Genomic DNA, 10,726 nt, shown 5'->3' on the forward strand with positions numbered 1-10,726 from the left:
TGCGTGTGTGCACGTACACACACACACACACACACACACACACACACACACACACAAGCAAACTACACTGCCCAGAATGCAGTGTCCATTGGCCATGGTCAGAGATGGTGTCCTTTTTTCCCTACTGGAGTATAAGTTTGAGGTTTCCTGGGGTAAGACATGCTATGAGGTGACAGAGTTCTGGCTTTGGTGTGGGTTATATTTTGCCCAGTGCATTGGTCAGCAGCTGCTAGGTGGGAATTGGGAGGCCTGAGGGGCTTGTAGAACATCAGTATCCCCTGACACTAGGAAACTGGGCATGGCTATTAGCCAAGGCACAGCTAATGGTGTGTCAGCTCCTTAAGTGCCCATGGCTGCTTACCGTGCAGTGCAGAATGAGATTAGTGTATAGCTAGGCACTCAACAAAGAGACCTGGCCCCACACAGTTGTCAGCATCCACAGCACTTGTGAGTGCCCATCTGACTTTGCCCTGAAGCCAGGTTGGGTAACTCTTCACCTTAGCTAACCAGGTTAGTCATTGCTGACACCTCTAGAGTCTTTGACCTTTCTCATTTTTCAGGACAATCCCTATAAACAGGTCATATGATATGCCACATTTGGTGCCAAATTCTTTGCAGATAGTGACTGCATTTTGCATACTCAGGTGGCTCAAAGGCTGGCCTTCTCCTGTGAGTCTCTGTTCTAAGTGCATCTGCTGGTGTTTGTTGCCTTTACTCCCAAGCCTTGCTTTATCCAGGGTGGACTTTATTCTTCTGCTCAGCCCCCTATCCCCACCCTCAAATGTCACCGACCTCCTCCTAAGCCAGGCACTCTGCTAAGCCCATGAGTATAAAGCAAGTGGAGGCTTGTAAGAAGCACAGTGCTGAGTTAAGTACTTTGGAATGGCAGAGTGCTGAAGCCTTTCTAAGGAGTGTGAGCAAAATCCACTCCACAGGGAGGATCCATGGATCCTTTCCTACAGGCAGTGCACCTGCATCCAGCCAGTTACCGGCCAATGGGAAGTACTTAGTATACATAATGAAACACCAACAGGGCTCCCTGAGACATATACCTGTAATTCTAGCAATACAAGAAGATCACAGAGTCTGTTTTCTTCTGGTCAGCTTAAGACTGTGTCAAAACACGTTTTAGAAAAATGGCTGAAAATGGAGCTTAGTGATGAAGTCCTTGTGTAGCATGTGCAAGACCCTCCAGTACTGAAAAAACCCAGGGGGCTAGAGAGGCGGCTCAGTGGTTAAGAACACTGACTGCTCTTGCAAAGGACCTGGGTTCAATTCCCAGCACCCACATGGCAGCTAACAACTGTCCAAAACTCCAGTTCCAGGGGATCTGACACCCTTTTCTGTCTGCTCCACGGCACTGCATGACACAGGTGCACTTACGTACATGTAGGCACAACACTCATACACATAAAGTAAAAATAAAAAATAAATAAAAAATTTAAAAAACCCAAAAACATTCCCCAAAACAAAGAAACAAGGATAGGGAGCGGGCTCAGGGTTAACAGTGCTGACTGCTCTTACAGAGGACCTGGGTTTGGTCCATTAACTCCAATTCCAGGCAACCTGACACCCTCATCTGGCCTCTTCAGGCATTGCACACATGTGGTGGACTTACATACATGGAAACAAAACACTCATACACATAATATTTTTAGAAAGAAAAATTTTTAAAAATTTCCAAAACAACAAATTCAACAGCTCACATCTATCTACTAATGCAAACATACTAGTCTGTTAAAATGACTTAATGACAGATTTTTGCTGGCTAGTTTCAGGGGGGTCAGAACTCTTTAGTTTCTTTCTTTTTCTCTTTATGAATTGTATAGTTCTAAACATTGAACTGAGAACTACTTTTCCCTCCCTCCCTCCCTCCCTCCCTCCCTTCCTTCCTTCCAGTGTGTGTGTGTGTGTGTGTGTGTGTGTGTGTGTGTGTGTGTGCGTATGTGTGTGTGTATGTGTGCTGTACTGAGGTTCGAACCCAGAAGTTCTCTTTAAAGCTCTATAAGTAGCCTAGAGATGTGGGAGCAACAAAGTGACCTGCAAAGTGGATCTCTTTCTGGGCCTGTCTCGCTAGGAACAGCACCTGAGTAAACACACATTTGCATATCAATGTGTGGATTACAGGCTTTTCCTTTCTGGGAACAAAAAGAGACCCTGCTATTCACACAGGTGGACAAATAGCTAGTGACTGCTCAAACCCTTTGTGATCTGAGAACCGGGGCCAAGTCCTCAGGTTGTGCAGTCACGCCCTGTGCCTTTCAGTTCCCACAGTGACAGTGTTCACAGGTCACCCCCTTTCGCCTAAGACCCAACTTTCTGCAGGCTCAGGTTGAATGCTGTTTGTCAGGCTTGGTGGCAAACATCTTTACCTGCTGAGCCATCTCCTGACGCCCCTCCCTGCCCTGATCATGTATTTTCATGAGGAAGATGCGTTATGTCCCAAATGGTGTCTGGGAAGCACCTGGCTACAAATGGCTCTTTTTGTTCTCTGCTTAGCATCCCCTATCAAGTTGGAGCTGTTGTTTTAAAAGGCCTGGTTCTTGGGAGAAAAGGTAGCTTTAATAGTGATTGGTGAGCTCACTAGACATGCATGGGACTTACCTAAGAGAGACATAGAGTGACTGGCTTTGCATGGGGCCCCATGCTGCAGCAACTGTTAGAGCAGTTGCTGCTGCCGCCACCACTGACATAAGGGGAAGGTGGGAGGCTCAGAATCAGATGGGCGTAGTAGAGGTGAACAGGTAACCAGATTGTCAAAGGTGCCCCAAGGCAGCTGAGTCACTGTGTATGATTGATTACCCAAAGGAGCAGGCATCATTGGTGGGAGCCGAGAGGCAGCCTGCAACTCAGAGTCCCCCATCTGGAAGCAGAGGGGCCAGCAGGCAAAACCAGACCTGCTCCGTTGGAACGACAGACAGGCACTCATTGCAGTCTGTGAGAATTGATGCAAATCAGCACGATTTCCTCTGCAGCAGTAATTAACCTATGGCACTTCAACAGAGCTTGTAGTTTCAGGAGGATAATGCTGTCAACTTGGAGGTGGGGCTTTTGGGAGGGTGGAGGGAGGTTTGTGTTTTCCACCTCTCTTTGTAGTGATTTGAGCTGCTTTTCAGTGTGTGTTCAATTCCAATTCATTACCATAAAAAAAGCTTGTAAATTCAATCGCTAGGCAAAGAATTTCAACTTCTTGTGCACAAGTGGTTGGAGGGATTATAGGGCGAATACTAATGTTGTTAGGGTAAAAGCCTGGGCCCTAGAAATGCCAACCATCTAGGCTCCACCACCACCCTCAATAGGCATTTAATTCCAGCACTCAGGAGGCAGAGGCATGTGGATCTCTATGGGACAGAGGCCAATCTGGGATGGTCTACACAGTGAGTTCTAGGCCATCTGGGGCTACAGGGAGACTCTGTCTCAAAACAACAGCAACAACAAAGGGAAAAGTCATAGTGAAAAGCAGAGAAAGATGTATTTGCTGTGGCCACTAGGAAGAGTAACAAAGAGATCCAGGGACTCCCAAGTCCATCTTTGGGTTGTGACATGGGGTTTAATCAAGAGCAAGAGGCATGCATCTTAGCAGTCCTGGTCCAGCTGTGGTCCTGCCCATCACTAACCATCATTGTCTAGGCTCCAGTCTCTCCTGAAAGGTGGTCTGACAAGCGTCAGAATGGTGTGAGATCTCTACAAGCTCCCCTCTGGCTGCACCAGGCTCCAGGCTTTTCCTTATCCAGCCTGAGACCCTGGGGAAATTTCAATTCCTTGGAAACCCTCATTTTCAAGAGTCTGTTAACCAAAATGAGGGGCACAAGCATCTCTCTTCAGAATATCTTCCCTTGTCTGGATGGCTACATGGTCAGCCTGTTTTGGCAAAGCTGGTTGCTAGGCAGGACCTCATCCTCTCCTTGGGCCCATCCAGCTTAGTGGTCTGTGGTTCCTTTCTCTTTGTCATTGTGACTCATTGACCGCCCAGCTGGGGAAACAGCTGTCCTCCTTTCTGAACCACAGTCACATGTGCTCCTGCTTGAAAGACTCAGAGGGAGCTGGGGAAATGGCTCAGGTGGAAGGGTCTGCAGTACAAGTGTGAGGACCACAGTCCAGAGCGCTATGTACAAACACATGTGCAGTCGTGTGCACCTGTAATCCTGGCACTGGGGAGGTAGAGACAGATAACAGGAGAGTGCTCTGGACAAGTGAGAAACTGTCTCAAAAACATAAGATGGAGAGTGATGCATGAGGTTGACTTCTGACTTCCACAAGCAGGAGATTGGCATCAGCTCTCAAGATTACAGTATCTGTCTGTCATCCCTACAGAAACAGATCTGGTTAAGCCGCTGACCCTGCTGTTTCCAGGTGGGGGACCCCGAGGTGCAGGCTACCTTGCTCCCTCCCCCCCCAGTCCTCCTCCCTCTAGTAATTAATCACACACAGTGACTCAGTTTCTTTGGGGTGACTGGTGATCTTATGTCCATTCAAGAGATGAAGAAACAGACTCAGAGGAACAAAGAATCTACAACCGAGGAAGGGAGAGATGGCTGCTGAACAGCTGTCCTTAGACATCAAGGGTGTGTTACCCAGTCTCCAAGAGCATTAGAGGACCCCTTTCAGGTGTGTCCAAGCTGAGGCCTGTGGGCCGCATGCAGCTGAGGATAGCCAGGAATGCGGCCAAACACAAAATCATGAATTTACTTAGAACACTGAGCTGTTTCCATAGACTCATTTTGTGGTTCTTTTGAAAAATCTTTTGTGTGTGTATGATATGATTGTGTGTATTTGTGTGTCACCGTGTGAGTGTGGAGGTCAGAGGACAACCTTGGATGTCAGTCCCCATCTTCTACTTTGTTAGAAACAGGGTCTCTTGTTTGTTGTGAACACCAGGCTAGCTGGCCCATGAGTTTCTGGGGATTCCACATCTCCACCTCCTAGCTTGCCGTAGGAGTGCTGGGATTCAGACACAAGCTCTACTGCATCTGGCTTTTGGGTGGGTTTTGGGGGATCCGAATTCAAGTCACCATGGCAAGTGCTTTTCCCTGGTGGGTAAAGCCATCTCCCCAGCCCAACTTGGAGGCTCCTGAGTGTGAACTTTGTAGGTGACATCATATTACACTTTCAAAGGTTTAGACATGCCTGGTAGATGCTCAGACTTGTGAACTGGTCTCTTCATTTCTTTGACATCTGCTTCATGGACTCTGTGTCTCTGAAGGTGGAGCTTCCTGCCCGTTGAGGCTCACTAGCTAGGGGTCTAGAAAGAAGAGCCAATAAAATGCAAGATGTGGATGGGTGAGACGGTTCAGTGGGTAAAGGCACTTACTGTATAAGCCTCATTGCCTGAGTTTGATCCTTGGAGTAGAAAGAGAACTAACTCCACAAAATTGTCCTCTGGCCTCCGCATGCACACTGTGGCATGCATGTAACCCCTCCATCACACATACACACACACACACACACACACACACACACACACACACGAAATAAATTAAAAATGTAAGCTGCCTAGATAAATTTGAATTGAATTTCAGATGAAAACAAACAATTGTGGAGAGTAAAAGTAGTCCTAGGCAATAACTGCAGTATATACTGAAAAGGTATTTGCTATTTAACTAACATTCAAATTAAATTGGGTACTCTGTCTTTAACTGGAAGTCCCAGTTCCAGGTGAAGCTGTCAGTGACCACTGTTGTAGGAGGCTTTGTTTGCAGGACTTGGAGTGACTTTGCCGTGAACTCCAGAACAGTTCCTGAAATTGCCCACCTTGCTCACACTTGATAGACTCGCAACAGATGTTTTTGTTTGACTGGCATGATTTTAATTAAAAAATTTCTTACTACTCAGTTTTTAAAAAACAGGAGCTTTCACATAAAATCTAATTGTTTAGTTTCCTCTTGATGTTTTGTTTCTTATGGTTTGAGTGTGAAATGTTCCCCCACAGGTTCATGAGTTTGAACACTTGGTCCCCAGCTGATGGCAGTGTTTTGGGAGGAAATTACAGGCATGTGCCTGGCTTAATTTCTGGTCTAGCACTCTTTGAAAAAGATTTATTTTATTAGTGTGTGTGTGTGTGTACACGTGCATGCCACATGTATGCAGGTGCCTGTAACAGTCAGAAGAGGATGTCAGATCCCCTGAAATTGGAGTTACAGGTGGTTGTGAGCCTCCAGACTTGGGTGCTGGGAACCACACTCTGGTCCTCTGGAAGAGCAGCAAGTGCTCTTAACTGTTGCGCCATCTCTCCAGACTCTCTGGCCTTCTTAAGATCAACTAGCTGAGCCCTTGAGATTGATGGCAATAGTACTGTCAGCTGAGTACCAGCATCCCCAGGCGCACATACTTGCTGGTTTGTCTTATGTATATCACCTTGTGGCTATATCAAGCCCACTGACTCACTTTACGTCCCTGTCCAGCCCCTGATGACTCTAACCTTTTGACTCTGACCTGCACCATGCACAGAGCACCGCATCCTTACCATCACAGCAAAAATCCTGAGTCTTCAGTCAACTGCCTTCTGCATTTCAAACTGTCTTAGGACCTCCCCATTCCTTTCCTTGGCTCCACTCATCGGTCACCATGTGGGTTCCCCTTCCTCCCTGGCCAAACTGACCCCGAGGCTAGTTCTCGTGCCCATGCCCATGACTTCCTTCAAGATATCTCCCAGAAGCCCTGGCTGAGATACTCTGTGGTACACATGAAGATGTTGCCATTTCTTGAATTTCCTCATTGTTCAAATGAACACAGAAAATATGACTCTCAAGGATTACACATGGCTGGAATTGTGTGAAACTGAGACTGGGACCCAGGCAGTAGGGACAGGGGATTTCTCATCTGCCCACATGCTCTTGACAAGGATCCAGCCACCCTGTACTCTGGGATAACATCACCATGTGCTTAAGGAGATATTTCTCTCTGACTGATTGATTACTAAAACACTGGACTCTTGAGAAAAGCAGTTCTCACTGTGCCAAGCAAATTTTCTCTCTGCCTCTTAGTCTCTGGAGTTTGGATGAAGGGGAGCCCAGACATCACACAGCTCACAATGTCCAAGAACTTTGAGGTGGGAGAAAGGGATCTATCTAGGGATGCAGAAGACAAGGGTGATAAAAACAAGAACAGGGAGGTCAGATTTCTTTGTCAGTCTGAAACAGAGATGGACAAAGTACTGCCTGCCCTATCTGGGCCATGGCCTGTTTTTATAAATAAAGTTTTACTGGAACTTGTTTGTGTATTGTCAGTGGCTGCTTTTATGTTGCAATGGGAGAGTTAAGTAGTTGCCACAGAAACAGTATGACTTGTCAAGCCTAAAGTATTTAGTGTCTTCTGACCTGGACTTTTTCGCTGACTCCGTAGTGTAGGTATTATTGTCCCCTTGAGCATGGGGGCGGGCACTTAGGGAGGGTTCTAGTTTGCTTTCTACTACTGTGATAAAACACTGACCAAAAGCAACTTGGGGAAAGAAAGGGCTTATTTCATCTTAAACCTTACATTTCATCATGGAGGGGAGCTACACAGAGCAGGAACCTGGAGGCAGGAACTGAAGCACAGACCATGGAGGAATCCTACTTACTGACTTGTTCCTTTGGCCTGTGCTTAGCCTGCTTTCTTTCGTTGTTGTTGTGTTATTTCTTTGAGATAGGGTCTCCCTGTAACTGGTCTAGAACTTGCTATGTAGACCATGCTGGCCTTGATCTCACAGAGATTAACCTGCCTCTGCCTCCTGAGTGCTGGGACTAAAGGTGTGCATCTCCACACCCAGCTTCATCCTGCTTTCTTAGACAATCTAGAATCCCCTGCCCAGGCATGGCCATGCTGGTTTTCAAACATGCTGTACAACATTATGACATTATGAGTCTGTGTCTTTGTAAATGTTATTCCTTTCCATGAAACAGCACAACTTCCTCATTTGTAAGTTCTTTAGGATGCCTCAAACACTTATTACCTCCTCTGTGGACTGTCTGTGACTGTCAGATTCAATAAGAATGGGAGGGCTGATGGGGGGGGGTGCTCAGTAGCTAACGCCCTTGCAGCACAAGCATGGGGACCTGAATTCAGCTCCCCAGCATCCATGTAAAAACCCAGCATGGCAGTGGGTGCCAGTAACATCCACACTGGGGAGGAGGAGTCAGGAGGATCCCTGGAGTTGCCAGATAGACAGCCTAGGTGACCTGGTGAGCTCCAGGCTCAGAGAGAGACCCAGTCTCAAACAATGAGATGGAATATGACTGAGGAAGACACCTGATGTCAACCTCTGGCCTCCACATGTGTGCACTACATACACAAACATGAACACATACATGCACACCCCCCCACACACACACAAAGGAGAATGAAAAGCCTGACCATAATGGCACATACCGCTTGAGAGACAGGCAGAAGGACTAATGTGAGTTCAAGGCCAGTTGGTTACATGGTGAGCCCAGGCTGGCTACAGTGTGAGACTCTCTGTGTCTGTCTGTGTCTCTGTCTGTCTCACGCACATATCATAGCTGACATCATTGCACATTTCCTCTGTGCAATGGGCTAGGCCAGTCACTTTACCACACAGTATTTTTTTCTACCTCATAACCCTATGAAGTTATGAAAATGTTGGAGATGGTACTAAGCTGGAGGAAGTAGGTTGCAGGTGGTCTTTGAGGGTTATTGCCTGGTCCAACTTCTGGCCCCAGCCTCCCTGTACTTCTTGACCCTTGGAGATATAGCCAGGCACTCAAGGAGCTCCAGCTGTCATAGATTGACCCCTCAGCTGCCACCCTTCCCCTCTATGATGAACTGTATCCCCTAAAACCACAAACCAAAATGAACCCTTCCTCCCTTAAGTTTCTTCCATCAACTTAAGGAATTTTTTTTGTCACGGCGATGAGCGAAGTAAATAATACAGGGACCGGGCATGTGGCTCAGTTGGTAGAGAGCTTGCCAAGCAAGCATGAAGCCTGCTCCATGGATTCCACCTCCAGTATCACATAAAACTAGGTGTGGTAGCACATGCCTATAATTCCAGCACTCAGGAAATAGAGAGGCAGGAGGATCAGAAATTCAAGGTCAGCCTCGGTTACAGTTCAATATTAGTGCTCACCTGGGCTACAAGAAACTGTCTCAAAAAGAAGAGAGAGAGAAAAGTAACCAGCAGTAGGCATCGATGGTCTCCTTTTCCAGGGGACACAGACGGGCTTTGATGAATCATAGCGCACAGGTTTGGACTTAGTTCAGGCCCAGGCAGCCTGGCTCTTGGAAGTGAGTCTGACATTCGCAGACAGTGATGGCATCTTGACTCTGGCATGCCACCCTCAACCTCATTGTACTATTGAACCCATATCCGAATCATTTCAATATCATGCAGCATGTTGGTGGGGGTGGCAAGACTTCTTCTGATTCCCTTCTCTTGGTACCACCATAAATCTGCCTCTGGGTCAAGTGTATACTGTTGGCAAGCCCATCCTTTGCTCAAGACTGGGTTTTCTTTGGCCACTTGGTATGCGTTTATTAACTTTTCAAAAAAGCTTCTAGTCTCTCCATAATTTTGCCAAACTTTATAACTGTGAATAAAAGATGGATTAACCTAAGGATAGCAGGGCTAGGGGAATGGGTCAGTGGGTAAAAGCACTTGTAGTGCCAGCATAAGGATCTGAGTTCGAATCCCCAGCATCCGTGTTAAAAGTTAGGCATAGTCACTCGTGTCTATAAACCCAAGAGTGTTGATGGGGGAGACAAAGAGTCACTGGGTTTGCTGGCTACCAGACTAGCTCAGTTTTAGTGACAGACCCTATCTCAAAGGACCAAGGAGATGGATTGAGCAGGGCACCTCAACTTGCTCTAGCCTCATGTATACATGCATGCACCCTGTACACACATTGCATGTAACACACACACCACCACCACCACCACCACCAAACCAATTCTTTCCTCCATAGTCTGTCTTCCCCGAGGAAAGTCCCCAGCTCTGGGGAAATGATCTGTGATGTGAATCTTCAGAACCTTATGGGTTTCCTCAGACTCCAGAAAGGGAAGTGAAGCTAGCAGCCCTGACCATCAGAAATAGCAACAGTACAGGGTCCCTTTCCCTCCTGGGACTGAGATGCCCCGTGGATGGCTCAAACTACAGACTGTGAAACCCCGCTTACATTGTTTTCTCTGTACACACACCTAGGATAAAGTTTCATTTAAAAATTAAGCACAGTTAAGAGGTTAACAGCAATAATTTACCATAGATCATAGCAACCTCAGCCCATGAGGGTTTCTTTTCTTATTTTTAAATTTTTATTTACTTATTTTTATTCTTTATGTGTATGAGTGTTTTGCTGCATGTATGTAAGTCTATGTCTCCTGATTGGCTGGTTCCTCCAATGGGCAGGGCCTGACAAGCACGGGAAGGAGGAAGGGGAGCTGGGAGTCATCTTGGGATGGAAGCCAGGAGCCGCTGGTAGAGCGTGGTGGTGTAGGAAACTCGCAGCCAGCGCAGCAACTCAAAGACAGAATGGACTGACTCCCTGTGGACCTGGGGCAAGATCGCTGGCCCCTGAGGCATGAGCAAATGCTAGTGGGGAACTATGGGCGTGGCATGGTCTGATAAGGCCGGCTCTGAGTCCCTGCTGGAGGGGGGGTTAGGCACTGGGTACTCATTCCTTTGTAAGTTAATAAATACACATAAAATATGTTATATGATTTGTCTGATCATGCAGGAGACCCAGAGAGAATTCAGGCAACAAAAGTAGTACAAGTCAGCAGGATGAAGTTGCTA

Source organism: Nannospalax galili, unplaced genomic scaffold (genome assembly GCF_000622305.1).
Source record: "Nannospalax galili isolate Female #2095 unplaced genomic scaffold, S.galili_v1.0 scaffold1463, whole genome shotgun sequence".
Taxonomy (NCBI): domain Eukaryota; kingdom Metazoa; phylum Chordata; class Mammalia; order Rodentia; family Spalacidae; genus Nannospalax; species Nannospalax galili.